At 39.9% G+C, this 16,949-nt stretch overlaps 1 protein-coding gene and 1 non-coding gene across 2 annotated transcripts in view; one reads left to right on the forward strand and one right to left on the reverse strand.

Annotated features, from left to right (window-relative positions):
• Positions 1-16,949, reverse strand: part of FREM3 (FRAS1 related extracellular matrix 3) — an 84,991-nt gene that overhangs the window by 36,420 nt on the left and 31,622 nt on the right. The gene's annotated exons all lie outside the window — the stretch shown is intronic.
• On the forward strand, positions 3,706-3,812 carry LOC112826242 (U6 spliceosomal RNA). Its single transcript, XR_003208875.2, has one exon. It is a non-coding gene; the product is annotated as a U6 spliceosomal RNA (small nuclear RNA).

Here is a 16,949-nt window from a genome sequence, read left to right on the forward strand (position 1 = left end):
GAAGCAGTGAGGTAGCATAGAAATAGCAGGGACTTTAGTCTGCTACTAATTAGCCATATGGACTCGAAAAAGTTACCAAGTACCTTTGAGTTTTAGATTCCTGGACTGTTAAATGAGCACTATAACAATAACAAGGACAGGAATAATATCTTCATCACTGAATGGTAAGGATTACCCTGGATAGTGAAGGTGGAAATGAGTAGCACGATGCCTGGCACACAGTAGGCTCTCAAGAAACGGGTCACATGAAGGTTATAGTGACATCGATGCACACATTTTAATGGAGAGGCAGGAGAAAATAAGTACAAATCAGTATTTTTTAATGCATGAATCAATCAGGTACATACAGAGGACCATTTACTTGTTCATTTACATGTCTTATAAATAATGACTTCAAATTCCCGCCAGTCAGCAGACACAGCGTGAAGCCCTGTGCTAAGTGTTGTGGATCAAAAGAAATGCAAGTGATAAAGTTAATTTGTTTATCAGGACCCAGACCATGGAGGCCTCCAGTGGCCCAGTCCATGCCACAAATCTAAACCTAAGTCAGCCTGCACTTACCCAAAACACCTGTCAAGGAAACCCAACAATACAGCAATCACAAGCCTTCGACCCACCTTTAGCTAGTTTACCTTACTCTAGAAAACAGAACCCGCTCAAGCCTTATAAGGAAGTCTCCAACCTCCTAGCCAATCATACTCTGTTTCTGAGCTGTCTCTTCTAATGCTCTGTGAGGCTTGCTCTTGCCCCAGATCCCTCGGGAACAGTGCTCGGCTGCTTGTGAGGCGCTGTATCCCCAGTCCGTGAATTGCTTTCCCTTGAATAAACAATATCAAACTGGTTTCTCAATTGTATTATTTTTGTCACTTGACCCAAGGTATAATTTCTTCAGAGAGGATGTGAACAGATTTCATGAGGCAGTGAGGGCTTAAGCACTGGGCAGTGATAGTGGAGAGGAAAAGAACGGTTTAGGGGGAAATGAGGGAGAATCAACGGGTTTGGGGGACAAGAAACCAGCACGCGGGAGGTGGGCTGTCAGAGATGACTCAGAGCTCAAATCGGGCGGCTGGAGGAATTGCGTCGTGTGAGCCGACAGAGAGAAGTCAGGCGGGGAAGACAGCTTGCAAGTTTAATTTCAGATTTGGCTTTGAGGGTGGTAAGAAGTCCGAGGGAAAGGTCCATCGGCTCCTTGGAAACGTGGGTATATGGGGAAAAAGGTCTGGGGGAGGGACAAAGGCAAGAAATGTATATTTGGGTGTACTGTGATACAGAAAATTTCTGAAAGGGTGTTTTAAAGTCCAACTTTTCAAAGTGTAACAATAGAGAGCTAAATACATATTATACAATCTTTGCATTTTGTCAGGCACTGCCTCTCAAAGGATCCATGCAATGGTGGATGTGGATAAGAACACTTATAGTAGTAGGATCCTGGTTGAGCACCTGACGACAGACATGCTGGGGCCCTGAAGAAGCTGATTCAGGCCTTGCCCTTCTCTGCCCTCAGACCTGTCAGTCCCTGGACTTTGAAAGTCCAAGCCAGGGTGACGTGAGGAAAGGACTGGGTCTCTACCAGCCACCTTGCCTCTGCATGTGCAGCTCTGATTTAGTCTCCCGGGGTGTTTGGTTCTGCACCATCCATTGCTGGGGAAGGGGTTGGAGGTAGAGGGGAGAAGGGAATGCAATATGAGAAAGAGGAGGTGCTTGGAATGGCCAGGGGACCCCTGCTAAGCTGGAAGCCCCACCACGTGTGAGGGTCGTTTCAGGGCCCTCGGCTTTTGAAGTCAGGGAGTTCTGAGCGGGGAGAGGGGGTCGGGGGTGTGATTGAGGGCCCTCCCGGTAGGGGCCAGAGACTTGGTTGCCTAGGCTTTAGCTCTGCCCCCACAGGCTTCCACTGGGGCACTCTGCACAGGTGCAGCTCCTTCCCCTGGACCCAGAAGCAGGCAGCCAGCCAGCTGATGCATTAACGGTTACATTCCAGGTAATGGGAGGTGGTTTAATGTATAATGAGTAAGAGTGCAGAGTCTGGATTCCAATTTATGTAAGACTTTGCATAGACAAAGTTCTGTACCTCAATGAGGAAATAACTGTAAACAAAGAGGACCAAGAACTAAACTCTGGGGACGGTTGCATTTGGGAGCCAGTGAAGGAAAATAAGCAACAGAATGGAAAATAAGAAGCCTGTGAGTTAGTTTTATCACAGTATGGAAGTCTGATAGAAAACTATCACCTAGAAGGAAAAAAGAACAGTTTCAAGCAGAACTATAATCTTCTTATCCAAGGATGATACCTTGTTATTTGCTATATCAAGCTATCATAGCTACATATCTAGTTATACCCGAGGGAGGCATTTTTCAACCTCAGTACTACTGGCATTTAGGCGGGAGAAGTCTTTGTTGTGAGAGGTCTCCTGTGGATCGTAGGATGTTCAGCAGCATCCTTGACCTCTACTTACTAGATGCCAACAGCAGTCCCTCACCCACCCCTGTCCTTCACCTGTAACAATAACAAAAATAAAAAAAATTTTGCCAAATGTCCCCGAAGGAGAAAAAGTAACCTCTCATTCAGAACCACCAGTGTAAAGGATTTTACTGCATCTCTGATAAAAGTCTTCCTGTGTTTCATACTCGTGTTTTAGGAGAATGACAAAAGAAACATTTTGGATTTGAATTTGGCATTGATAATCAAACATTCCTTATTGGCTTTGGAACGTAGCCTGATCTAAGTCAATAAACTATTTTTCCTGTGGGAAAATCAGACTTTAAAGTTGGGGACAAGAGCTATATCCATGGGATCTGGTTTCCCATCACACTTTTCCTGGGCAGCTTTAGAAGAGGAAGCAAGAAGTCGTCAGGTTTAGGAGGGAAGACTGGAGGCTGCCCTCCCCCCGCCCCCCCAGCGTGATCTCTATGCCCTAGGCAAGTGACTCCATCCCAGTTCCCTCACCTGTAAATGGAGGTAAAGATAGGCACACAGGAGGCACCGGATGGGTAGGGAAGTGTGGGCGTGTCCTTTTGATGGTTTGCACTATTATTATTAAGTTCCCTTTTTTCCTTCATACGTCAGGAGAATGAATTGTTAAGAAAAGAACTATGTAGAACAAAATTAATGTTCTAAATAGAACCTATAAACTCATAATGGGGGATGGGAGATGGGGGCTAAAAGAGACCAACATGTACCAAGTGCCTGATATGTGCCGAGTGCTGGGCTAGGAAGTGTGCAATAGGCCAAGGAAAAAGAAAAAGAAGAGACAAGATGAAGCAGACGGGAGTCAGAGAACAGGAACTGACGGGACCTGTCCGGACAACGGAAAGATCTGAGTGCATGGTGAGGGGAAAGGAAGTAGAAAGGCGAGTTTTGGAATGCGAATGGCTTAGAAAGCAACTATGGAAATAATAATGGAGAAAAATACCCAACTGCAGAATTTCTAACTTCTTGAATTGAAGAGCATGTAATGCATTTACATTTTCACAATTATTTCCTGTTGGGTGAAAAAAAAAAAAAAGGAAAAATACACTAAGAATTTATCCAAATACTATATTCAGGAAGAGTTAATTTTGATATAACTTATTTACCAATTATAGTTTCTGATATAATCTCTTCTTTAAAAACGCAATAATTTAAAAAATAAAAACGCTTAAAATTAAAAAGAGATTATATATTGCTAAGGCACAATTTTGAAAATACACCTAATAAATGCTGACTCTCGTGCTTGCTTCCGCAACACATACACACAACATTGAACAGTACAGTGAAGATTGGCATGGGCCTTGCTCAAGAATGATACACAAATTCATGAAGCATTCCATATTAAAAAAAATAAATAAATGCTGACTCTCAAATGAGTAAAATAAAGTACTAAATGATAAGGTAGTTGCTACTGTCAAATGTTAATGGCTTAGGGCCTTGAATTTCAAAAAAAGATTTAACCGATTAGGATATTTGATCTTAAAAGTTTAATAATTACCCAAAGAAAATCTAATATTATACTTATGTTTTTTAATACCCCATGACATTTTCAAATAGCTTTGTCATCATAAGCATTTAGCTTCTTCAGCTACCAACTTTAAAATGTATCTGAATTCCTTAAGCACCTCCTCATCATAATACCTATAGGGTCAATTGTCACACAGTGTCAGTTAATATCATTTGTCTTTGGAAAATGCTTCACAGTACCTCATTGGGATGAAATGTGATGAAATTGGGTGCCTGGGTGGCTCAGTTGGTTGAGCGGCTGCCTTCCACTCAGGTCATGATCCTGGAAGGCCAGGATCAAGTCCCACATGGGGCTCCATGCTTGGCGGAGAGTCTGCTTCTCCCTCTGACCCTCCCCCGTCTCGTGCTGCTCTCTCTCTCAAATAAATAAATAAAATCTTTAAAAAAAAAAAAGAAATGTGATGAAATTGTGGCTTGCTGTGTACAGCTAAGCTGCATGTCTACAGGACATAAATATAATAAATATAATGTATTCTCCCCCAGGAGAGTTATAATTTCAGGGAAAAGAAAGGAACTTGAGATAGAAGAATTAGCAAAATTAGGTAAGAGAAAAAGTCAAATTGCATGTCCGGCAGATCTCCATTTTCTTCCCCTAGCTGTCTCCAGTGCTCCTGGAGCTGTGGGTAGCAATTTGAAAAATGTGCTTTGCTGGGTGAGATATGCTACAACCCCCTTCCTGCACGAGGATATTATTCCACTCCCATTTCTTTTGCATAATTCACTTTTCTTCAATAATTCCACAGGCCTGCCTGATTCTCCCTTCAGGGCTTCAGGGTGCAATCACCCACGCACGACCCAGAGCGGGGAAGGAGAGGTGGCCCTCCTCTTGGTGTCTCCAACACGCAGGTGCATGTCCATTCTCTTCTTAAGGAACAATGGCAGGTTGTTTTGTACAACCACACGGCAGGTTTTTCAGAAAAGGGGGGACAACGAAAGAAGAGCACACAGATGAGACATTTGCAGTCTTTTCTCTCCTTGTGTCCTTTTAAGCTACAGCGATGTTACCTCCCAGACCGTGTTTCTATATCTACTTCTGCAGTCTTTGGAAATGTCGGGGCAGGTAGGTGGGTGAGGCAGCGAGGGGGGAGGTGGTGGCGGCAGGTGCAATGCAGTTTGAAAGAGGTGTTTGGTATAATCTTTTTGGGGATGTCCCCAAACTGTCTTGACGATATATCTGGCTCTCCCATTTTGAAGAATAAAAACCCAACATGTTACTGCTATGTATAACAATACGAGTTTTCCGTGCCCTTTTTCGCCTTCCTAAAATAGAGTTCTTCAATATTAGCACAGTGGAAGCAGTGGGAAAAAAATAAAGACCAGAAGCTTTTTAAAGATTCTTTTGCATGCTCAATAGGGTACCACATCCTGCTCTTGACACAAAACAAAACTACCCAAAGTACTCTCAAAGCAAGATTTTAGAGAATTAAAAAAAGGATAAGACTGTATTAGCAGAAGTTTCCAACTACCAGGAAAGTAAAAATATACCGAGTGTATGATCACATGCCATGGCCATTTCTCTTTGGGATTTGGGGCTCCACATGGCCTAACTGGAAGGGAGAAAATTGTGCCTTCTTCATTCTCAAGACTCTATTGCATAGACAAAGTTCTGTACCTCAATGAGGAAATAACTGTAAGCAAAGAGGACCAAGAACTAAACTCTGGGGACGGTTGCATTTGGGAGCCTCCTTGAATCCAAGGAGGATGTTGAAGCAAAGTCTTCCTTCCAGAGAGTATAATGTAATATAATGCAATGCAATATATATAGCAACTTCCTCTTTGGAGATCAGAATAATCTTCTCATTTTTGGATACAATCTAGATAGAGCCAGAGAAAGCAACTGGATCCTTGTCAGAACCTTCTTATTCTTCTCTCCCATGAGGGTTGGAATTAGAACCTTTCTGAGTTCCTTCCAGGTTTAACATTCCATAATGCTTTCTGCCCCCCTTGGCAGGTGGCACTGTCACACCAATAAAGAAAACATATACACTTATTGTGTCCCAGTTTGGAAAAAGAATATTACTCAACATAAGTTCGCACATAAACTTGATAAATTCAATGTGAACTTTAAGCTCTCAGGAGGCCTACATCTATGTGAGGAGGATGAGTTCTCAGGGAGGCACACAAACTGGGGACAGAGGTGCCCTGCAACATCCCGAGGTGTGATCTTAGCCCCATCTGCGTATTATCATCGAATCCTTTGATATCTGTGATGTCATGTGAAAATCCAATGCTTACCACCCGGAAGAGTGGGAGTGAGCGTATGTGACATTTGACAAGCAAAGTCCCTGCGGTTCCGTAGTTGTGCCTCACTCAAGATCACAGAGCTAGTCGATACATTTAAAAGTGTGCAAAGCCCTCCATGATCTGGATCCTTGCTACCTCCCCATCATCTTCTACCTCGCTTGCTGCCTTTGGGGTCTATGAGAGCTTATTCTAAGTCGTGTGCACTTTGTGAAGCTAACAGTGTAGCTTCACAGCTCTGAAAACTCTTAGTCATCCCTCAAGGCTCAGTTGGAGCCTTGCTCCTTGGAAGAACCTCCCCGCGCAAAGGCTCATCTGTGTCACTCACGCACATTACCTCCTTGCTAGTGCTGCTCACAGTACTGCAGTGAATCGTCTCTATATCTGCTTCTCTTCCCACATCAGTAGCTGCTTTTCATCTGGAGTCCCTAGCGCTTGGCACAGAGCCTAGAAATTACAGGGGCTTGATAAATACCTGTTGGATGACTGAAGGCCTCCTGGAGAAAAGCTGACCTAAATATAGATTTAAAGAAGAATAGAATGAGCACTGCTAATAATTTAACCTATGTACAATTTGTAAATGTATTACCTTGCTTCATAAGAATGTAGATAATGGTTTTAAAAAATCTAGTGGTATCATAGTATGGACCTGTGGTTTTGCTCTAGTTAGAAAGAGAGCCAGAACCTGCTCTCCAGATTCTTAATACTCTTAGCTTAGAACTTCTTCTATGCAATACTGTATGTGCACATCGTGAACTGATCTTTAAGTTTGAGGGTCTAGTTCTAGAGAGACCTTTCAAAAAATAATAAAAATATTATTTTACATTTCCACAGGATGTATTATTTAACTCCCCCCCCCACAGTCCAGTGTTCTGCTCATGTTCTAGAAACTGATCACATCACACTGGGCATATAAGTTTGTGCTTGATTGGCATTAGAAATGAAACGGTATAATAAAAATTATACATGTATATATAATGAAAAGCAATATTTCCTGAAAAGCCATAACGCACTCTGTATCTTAGGGAGACCTAACCAAAGAAAGCCCCTACAGTTTTTTTTTTTAAGATTTTATTTATTTATTCGAGAGAGAGAGCGAGGGTGAGAGAGAGAATGTGTGAGGGGAGGGGCAGAGGGAGAAGCAGACTCCCCGCTGAGCAGGGAGCCTGAGTGGGGTTCCATCCCAGGACCCTGGGATCATGACCTGAGCCGAAGGTAGACCCTTAACCGACTGAGCCACCCAGGCATCCTAAGCCCCTACAGTTTCTTATAGGTGTTCAACACAGGACACATCCCCCTGGGGGTCTCCTCTAATGTCAGTGACTAGCAGCTCTGAAATGGTGGGTGTGAAAGTGAGAATCACTTATTCTCCTACAAAGAAAGAGATAAATGTCACATCCCCATCCCAGCTTATGTCCACAGTTAGCTCAAAGGAGATATAAGACTGTTCCAAGAGCAATTTGATTTGTAAGTGCTGGGAAGAAAGGAGCCATGTGAAGAAAGTGTCAAAAGGAAGCTTTGTGGAGGCATAAAGATAAAGTTCTCCTCATTACAGCCCAGATTGTAGAGCCAAGTGTATTCACACACTCTTGTAAGTGGGTTTGGCCAAACCTTGGAACCATCTAACTATGCTCCAAGTGAATGGGGAACGATCTCTGGTAGAGTTCTTAGGGTCTGACAAGACAATAATTAGGGAGGAAAGTTTGGAAGTTAAAGTAAACCACAGCCTAGCTCTGTGTCATCTCCTTTGTTAGTTAGTCCAGGCATTATAAAAATGGGCAAGCCAGAGAGCCAACAGATGTCATTAGCCTAGTTCTTGGCAAGCACTTATCAGGCAAAGAATATAAGCTGAGCTTTTTTTCCCCGGGGAGGCATTCCATTTGTCAGCAATTTCTTTCTGCCAGACCACAAATCAACAACTGCTAGATAAATGAAATGCTTCCACTCAACTTACAAACTCTTGGGTAAAGTATTTATTTTCTAGAAATAAAAATGCCCTTTTTATAGCACAAGCTATAAATGGTCCCAGTGGGTCCCACTAAAGCAATCAAATGCCAGATCTATAAATCTTATAGACCCTTATGGAAAATGGAAGTGGCTCTGTTAGGCATCACGTTGAATGATGCAATAGGTTCACAGACTAAAAAATGGCAGAATAGGTCCATAGCTAATAGGTCAGTGACAGACTGAACCCATTTGCTTTGGTAATGGTAAGGGAAATTCAGTGTAACAATAGCTTAAGATATATTTTATGAAGATAACATTTGTTTTGAAGACTTTGGATTGTATATTTTTTGAATTATGCTGCAGTATAATTTGACATTAGATATACTATCATATATAATGATCAGGAGACATTCAAATGTGGAAAGAAATGTGACTGTGGCCTAACACATAGTCTAGGCTCTCCGTCTCTCTGTGTCTTTCCTTCACACTTATTCCTTCCTGCTGTGTGTGTGTGCACGCGTGTGTGCGCGCGCGTGTGCGCGCGCACGCGTGTGTGTGCGCGTGTGTGCTTGCTTTGTTCAAGCCTTAAAGCCCCTCCCTGCTTCTTTCATCTTGCCCTTCCCATGTATCTGCCTCTCCTGTATTTCTACTTCGTCTTGTGTTTGCACGAGCTCTTTCCAGCTTCTAGAAGACTAGTTGGTATTTGTATACACTATATTTAAAAAATTTAAAACATAAGGAATGGTGATTCCATAAGCAGCATCTACAAAGAGGTTTCTCAATTTATTCTTTGACTGTACCATACTAAATGGAATCCAATCTGGTAGTTCTCTTGAGGTTTATGATAAAATCTCAAGGTTTCACTCCCATATCTTTCAATGAACATGCTGAAATATAAAACTGGGCATAAAACTAATAAAAATAAAAAATAAATTTAAAAAATGGGTACAACCTTTGAGGTCATTTCTGGTCTTCAGGTCTATGATTCTAAGTGGGTATAGCACTGGGTGTTATGCACAAACAACAAATCATGAAACACTACATCAAAAACTAATGATGTAATGTATGGTGATTAACATAACAATAAAAAGAAAAAATAATACCCATAATAGTTTTTATAATTTTGCTCTTTTTAAAATAGTAAGATGAAAGCTCAATCTATAAGGCATATTAATTCTTTTAAAAAGTGTTTCTTGGGGTTTGTAAGGAAAGGAAACATATTTCTACTAAGAGCATATGAATTTTATGGCACCAGCAATAGAACAAAAGTACAATTGCCCTGTAAACTAAGGTCCGTTGCCCGGGATGGAGTTTCCACGGTTATATTTGCCTAAATGGCCTTTTGGTTTCCCAAGGCAGGCCTAGGCAGAAGTCACGAATCAAGGACTGAAACATACTGTTTCTATAAGACTACCCTTTCCAAAATGATTATTTCCATAATTTTCCAGGTTCTGGATTTCTTTGTGTATTAATAACGGGTGACACAACAAACTGGGAATAAGTATCACTAGTGAAGGGAGGAGGAACATGTCTTAAGCCACATGAGGCAGCTTTTCTCTTGCAGTGTGGGCAGGAGATGCCATGGTTGCTGAGGGGGATCTGCAGTCGGCCTCCAGATTAGAGCCAGCCAGCACCCCGGGGGGAACAGTGGGATAATCCGGGAAAGCAGTGGGGATTTGCTGGGGGTGAGCCAAGACCGTAATGGTCTCTGCAAATGCTTACTAGCTCTTCTGCACTCCCCTAGTAGTTAAACCGAGAAAAAGAGACACCGTTATGCCCTGATTGGCTTTTCATCAAGTGAGGGTACTTGTACTTGTTTCAGGACGGTTAAAACTTTTTGGCAGAACCATTGCTGTGATGGTTACTTTTATGTGTCAACTTGGCTGTCATCCATTTTTGTCTAACGCTAGTCTAGATGTTGCTGTGGAGGTATTCATTAGCGGTGATTAACATTTACAATCAGTTGAATTTAAGTAAAGCATAATGTTCACGGCCCTCATCCACTCAGCTGAAGGCCTTAAGAACAATGACAGGCTTCCCCAAAGTGATTCTACCTCAAGACTGCAACATAGAAACCTGCCTCAATTTCCCACCTCCTGGTCTGCCCTGAAGATTTCAGACAGAAAACTGCAACTTTTACCTGAACTTTAGATTGGTCAGCTCCACAACTGTATGAACCAATACCTCTCTCTGTCACACACACACACACACACACGCACGCACGCACACACACACACACACACGCACGCACGCACACAAACACACACACACACACCCCTCCTACTCTTCTGTGTTTCTGGGTTCAGAACTGTGACTAATACAGTCACCATAATACCTGCCCCCGCTTTCTTCCTCTGATACGTTAAGCTATTCTATTCTAGAAACTATTCTGATGCAAGCATCTCCCAACATGTCCTTTTAATCATATTTAGATGTTTGGACCCTGTTTTCCTGTTTTATTTGTTTGTTTTAATCCAGCCAGATGCATCTAGCACACAGCCATTGTAAGATGAATTCTCTGGGAAGAATTTTTCCCTTTCCCCAGTGACAGAGATGAACCATTTTAATCTACATAATTTGCCCAAAGAGCTTTTATGAAGCTTGAAACTCAGATCCTTCAAAAAAACATTAATAGATGGAAAAGAAAAATCTATGTTTCTAAAACTGACTGAACGTTTACCATTGCTTGAAAATGCTAGGAAAGATTGGAGATACAACACAAAGATTTAAGAGTGTTTTTACATAAAATATACCTAATATACATTCAAAAATCCTCCAGGGCAAAACTTGAGTTGTAGAAGAGATGTATTAGCAAGGATTACTTAAAGTGTTAGGATATATCCTGATGTATTTTCTGGAGCTAAGGATTAAGTTTTTTTTTTTTTAACTTAAATTCTGTGGCTTGCAAATCTTAGTTTTACAAAATAGAGTCATTTTCACATTTTAATAAGGATAGTAAAATGAGAATGTCATTTACAGAAAAAAATAATCAGAACAAGATTCTATGACTGATAAATTTCCCCTGAGTTCTAAATGCATTTGATTGCACTTGTGGATTGTGTGAAACATTGTAACTAAGTTTTCTTTAGTTATACTCATGTTCCAGATCCCATGTTTTTCCTCTGCATCTTGTGTTCATCAGGCAACCTATGATCAGCACTGAGGCTTTCGGAAAACCTCTGCCTTCTTCCTGATACCATATATGGATGTATATAGACTCTTGTTTATTTTTCCTTTGTGAAAGTTCAATCTATTAATGCCAACCCAGGGAAAGAGAAATGTCAATCTGGGAGTGTTAATAAGACCCTTCTCAAGATTTAAATTTCTCATTATCTTGAGGCATCAGTAAATACCCACTGACCATACTTTTCTTTAATTCTTTATCCATAACTTTCCCCACTCCCCCTTCCTGCCCAGTTTAATTGAGAAAAGTTTAAGGTATACAGCATGATGATTTGATTTACATGTATTGTGAAATGATTTCTACAATAGGTTCAGCTAGCATCTATTTTCTCATATAGGTACAATAAAAAGAAAAGGAAGAAGACAAGAAAAAAAGGAAAAAAATTTTTCCTTGTGATGAGAACTCTTTAGGATCTATTCTCATGACGACTTTCCTGTATACCTAATGCTTATTTATCTTGTAGCTAGAAGCTAGTACTTTTTGACCATCTTCCTCCAATCCCCCCTCCCCCAACAGTCCACCTCTGGTAACCACAAGTCTGATCCCTTTTTTTGTGAGCTGTTTTATTTTTAGATTCTACATTTAAGTGAGATCATACGGTATTTGTCTCTCTCTGTCTGGCTTATTTCACTTAACATAATGCCTTCAAGGTCCATCCATGTTCTCAAAAATGGTAGGATTTCCTTGTTTCATGGCTAAATAATATTCCGTTGTGTATATATACCACAACTTCTTTATTCACTTATCCATTGATGGACACTTACGTTGTTTCTATGTCTTGACTATTTTAAATAATGGTGCTGTGAATGTGGGGATGCAGAGATCTTTTTGTTAGTGTTTTTGTTTCCTTTGGATATATTCCCAGAAGTAGAATTGCTGGATCATACAGCAGTTTTAATTTTCTTGAGAATCTTCCATACTGTTTTCCTTAGTGACGGTTCCAGTTCACAATCCCACCAGCAGTTCCCAGGGGTTCCTTTCGCCACATCTATGCCAGCATCTCTTGTCTCTTGTGTTTTCGATGATGGCCATTCTAACAGGCATGAGGTGATACCATTGTGGTTTTAATTTGCATTTCCCTAATGACTAGTGATGTTGGGCATCTTTTCATGTGTCTGTTGCCCTTTCATATATCTTCTTTGGAGAAATGTCTGTTCAGGTCCTTTGCCCATTTTTAATTGGGTTTCGTCTTGTCCTCTCCTCTCCTCTCCTCTCCTCCCCTCCCCTCCCCTCCCCTCCCCTCCCCTTTCCTTTCCTCTTCTCTTCTTTTCTTTTTTTGCTTACTGTTGAGTTGTATGAGTTATATTAACTCCTTATCAAATCTATGGTTTGCAAATTTTTTCTCCATTTCCTAGGTTATCTTTTCACTTTGTTGATGGTTTCTTTTGCTGTGCAGAAGCATTTTAATTTGATGTAGTTTCACGTGTTGATTTTTTATTTTGTTGCTTGTGTTTTAGATGTCATTTCTGAAAAATCATTACCAGTACTCATGTCAATAACTTTGTCCCTATGTTTTCTTCTAGGAGTTTCATGGTTTCATGTGTTACATTTAAGTCTATAATCCATTTTGAGTTAGTTTTGTGAGTGGTTTAAGACATGGGTCCAGTTTTATCCTTTTACATGTGAATATCCAATTTTCCCAGCATCATTTATTGAAGAGACTGTCTTTTCTCCAGGGAATATTCTTGGCTTCCCTGTCAAACATTAATTGACCATAATAATATGCTAGGTTTTATTTTTGGACTCTTGATTTTGTTTTATTGGTCTCTTTGTTTGGTTTTATGCCAGTACTATAACTGTTTTCATGGCTATAGCTTGATAGTATAGCTTGAAGTCAGGAAGTGTGATGCCTCCTCTTTGTTTTTTCTCAGGATTTCTTTGGCTCTTTGAGGCCTTTGTGGTTCCGTATAAATTTTAAGAGTGTTTTTTCCACTTCTGTAAAATATGCCATTGGAATTTTGATAGGAATTGTATTGAATCTATAGATGGCTTTTATATAGAAACACTACTGATTTTTGTATGTTAATTTTGTATCCTGCTACTTTACTGAATTTATTGATTAGATCTAATGGATTTTTTGGTTAATCTTTAGGATATTTTATATTATAAAATCATGTCATCTGAAAATCGAGACAATTTTACTTCTTTTCCAATTCTGATCGATTTCTTTCTTTCTTTCTTTCTTTTTCTTTCTTTCTTTCTTTCTTTCTTTCTTTCTTTCTTTCTTTCTTTCTTTCTTTCTTTCTTTCTTTCTTTCTTTCTTCTTTCTTTCTCTCTCTCTCTCTCTCTCCCTTCCTTCCTTCTTTCCCTCCCTCCCTTCTTTCTCTCTTTCCCTCTCTCTCTCTCTCTCTCTCTTTCTTTGCCTGATTGCTCTGGTTAGGATTTCCATTACTTTGTTGAATAGAAATGGTGAGAGTGGGCACCCTTGTCTTGTTCCTGATTTTAGAAGAAAAGTTTTCAACTTTTCACCATTGAGCATGATATTATCTGTGGCTTGTCATATATGCCTTTATTATGTTGAGATATGTTCCTGCTACGCTTAATTTGTTAAGACTATTTATCATGAATGGATGTTAGGTTTTGTCAAATGTTTTTTCTGCATCTGTTGAGTCGATCATATGATTCTTTTCTTCCATTCTATTATTGTGACATACCACACTGATTGATTCATGTATGTTGAACTATCCTTGCATCCTCAGGATAAAGCCCGTTAGATCATGGTACATGATCCTTTTAATGTGCTGCCGAATTTGGGTTGCTAGTATTTTATTGCATCTATATGTAGACACTGGCCTGTAGTTTTCTTTTCTAGGTGTCCTTTTCTCTGACACGCTTTTGAGGATAGGTAGGCCTTCTTGGAAGAGTTGAATACACTCATCACTTTTTATTTTCTATGACGCTTTTTAACATGGCTCAGAGTTCCTACGTTAGAAAGCTGTATACAAATCTTCCTCCCGCCTTGTCTGTTGTTGCATAGGAAACTATATATGAAGTACACAAGTCATACATGACCTCCACGCACTAGCAGAACTGCTCCAGTTTATTTTCTGGCAAATCAAGGTTCTATGTTCACATGGGTTAGCATCTTTTTTTGCTTCTGGGGAAAAGTTTCAGGACCAGTTCATGGGACTCGCATAACATTTAGAACAAAACAACTGGTCATTAAAATTGAACAAACCAGTTTATGGCATCTACTTTCATGGCTTGGGCTTGGCAAAACAGGAAGCTAGTTGGACGTATTCTATACACATTAGTTATGCTTTTTCTATCTTTGTTCCTAATTATTGCTGTTGTCATGTCAATTGTTAACAAAATCATCCATGTTGTTGTACAGTCACTACTCCAACTGTTCATACATCTGATGGTTACAGAACAGAAAGATCTGAAGGGACTCTGAGAAAGACAGTGATATTGGATAAAATTAGCCCCCCTCACCAAAATAGTGGTGTAGACCTGAAAACCTGATAATTTGCCTATCCTTCTGTAGTCACTGTATTTTGTCTGGGTAGATGAAAATCAATAGGCGGGACTGTAAATGAACTTTGTACTTGTAGCAGCTCTTGCCCAGGAGATATCCAAAGTGGATGCTGTACCTCCCACCATTGGTTCGAACCAGCCATAGCTGAAAAGCACCCACTAGCTAAAGATGATCAATGACTGGTAGGCTAGTCTTCCATGGTCAATGAACAATGGGACTTGTAATCAGTTATATCAGTACTACAGAATCATTTCACTTTCCCCTGTATGTAGGCTTTGGTCCTTAATTAGTACACAGTGAGCTTCCCCTTTCTGCGATACATGGGTCCCTGACTCTTCCTCTTCAGTGAACCATGCTGAATTTCCTCATTGATGTATACCTCTTTGCCTAGCAAGTCAGCAAACTCAGTGTTCATTTATTTGACCACTGCAGTAGTCTCAGTATTTCTGTATTTCTTTTAATAATCTTCATATGTCTCTATATTATTCACTATGTAAATAGGAGATAATTCTATGGTAGTGGTTTTTCTTTTTTCTTTTTTTTTTTGCCAGGTAAGTGATATAACTCCACAGTGTTAAACCAGGACGTAAAAGAACAACAGGATTCTTGAGTGGTTTTTAAAACACATCCCACTCCCACCCCTTTTAACATATTGCTGGTTTTCCTCCAATTGTCACAGACTCTAGAAGCAAAGAGTTAATGTTCATCATTAGACAGTTTCTCTATCATTTGCTGAATTTCTTTAAGCATTTGGCTTGCTGTACATGAATTGAGCAAGATAGAAACTTTTGATTTCGTATGAACGCAGTAGGAGTCAGAGGATGGGTGAAAACATACCTTAAAAAAGATCAACATCCCAATTCTCAAATACCAAATACTTCAGATAAGATGGCTTAGAGTTTCACTGGAAAGTATCTGACACCTATGATAGGGATGTGCAAATTCAGAGACACAGCACAGGAGGCTGGCACCTGGAGGGCCTTAGAATTCATTTCCTAACAAAGGGTAACTTTGCTTTCATTTCAGTGGGGACTGGTTAGTAAAGTGATCAATTAATTTAGTGGGGAGTCTGCTTGTCCCTCTCCTCCCCCCACTCTCCTCTCTCTCTCTCTCTCTCTCTCAAAATAAGTGAATAAATAAATAAAATCTTTAAACAATAAAAAAATAAAGTGAGGGCAATCTTGTAAGACAGAGCCCTTAACCTATGGGACCTGATACTATCTCGGGGTAGAGAGTGTCGGAAGTAAGTTGAATTGTAGGACCCCCAGCTGGTGTTCATACATCTGATGGTTACTGTACATCTGTTTCTTTTATTCACGAGTTCATTTGACCCTCAAAAGAACCAGTTTCTATATTAATCAGAATTGTGAGCACTCAATAAAGACATTAGAAAATCCTCTGGCCTGTGAGAAAGAAATAAAAGCCATCCTAAATTCAAGTCTATTTCTCTCTATACTTCTTAGAAGATAAAGGAGGAGAGGAAGGTACAGATGGTATAAGGCAAAGGGATCCATTAAGCACTGAATGGAATTGTGTTCTTTAATTCAATATTATCATAATTTCATTTCAATGGACTAGTTCTTAGTGCTACATTTATTTTAGTCTCTGAAGAACTAATGGTTTAAAAATCTTTTCTATCTTTTGTATTTTTGCATAAGTCCCCAGCTGCATATAGCATCTCACCATTTTGTGCTTAATGTTAAATGTTGCCAGTTTCCTCTCTGTTTATTTGGTTTTTCTGGTGTGCTCTAAAGACATAATTTTAAAAAATAATTAAACCGTTCCTTCAAATGGACTTTTTCTTGCCTTTAGGAGAAAAGAATAATACATAAGGGCTTTAAAAACCATTATGAAAACAATGAATTGTGGATCACTACATCAAAAACTAATGATGTATTGTATGGTGACTAACATACCATAATAAAATAAAATTTAAAAAAAAGAAAGATTATAGTTAGGATATCGAAAAAAAAAAGCCATAATGAACAATAGAACTTAAAGTTGGAAAATATAAGAATATAGTATAGATACAGAAATGAATCCCATTCGGCTCTCCAGATTCAGACCTAGTTTGTGATGACATGGCTACACGCACCAAGGTCAGCA

This window comes from Callorhinus ursinus, unplaced genomic scaffold (genome assembly GCF_003265705.2).
Source record: "Callorhinus ursinus isolate GAN/ISIS: 27379988/994484 unplaced genomic scaffold, GSC_fseal_2.0 scaffold4, whole genome shotgun sequence".
NCBI lineage: Eukaryota > Metazoa > Chordata > Mammalia > Carnivora > Otariidae > Callorhinus > Callorhinus ursinus.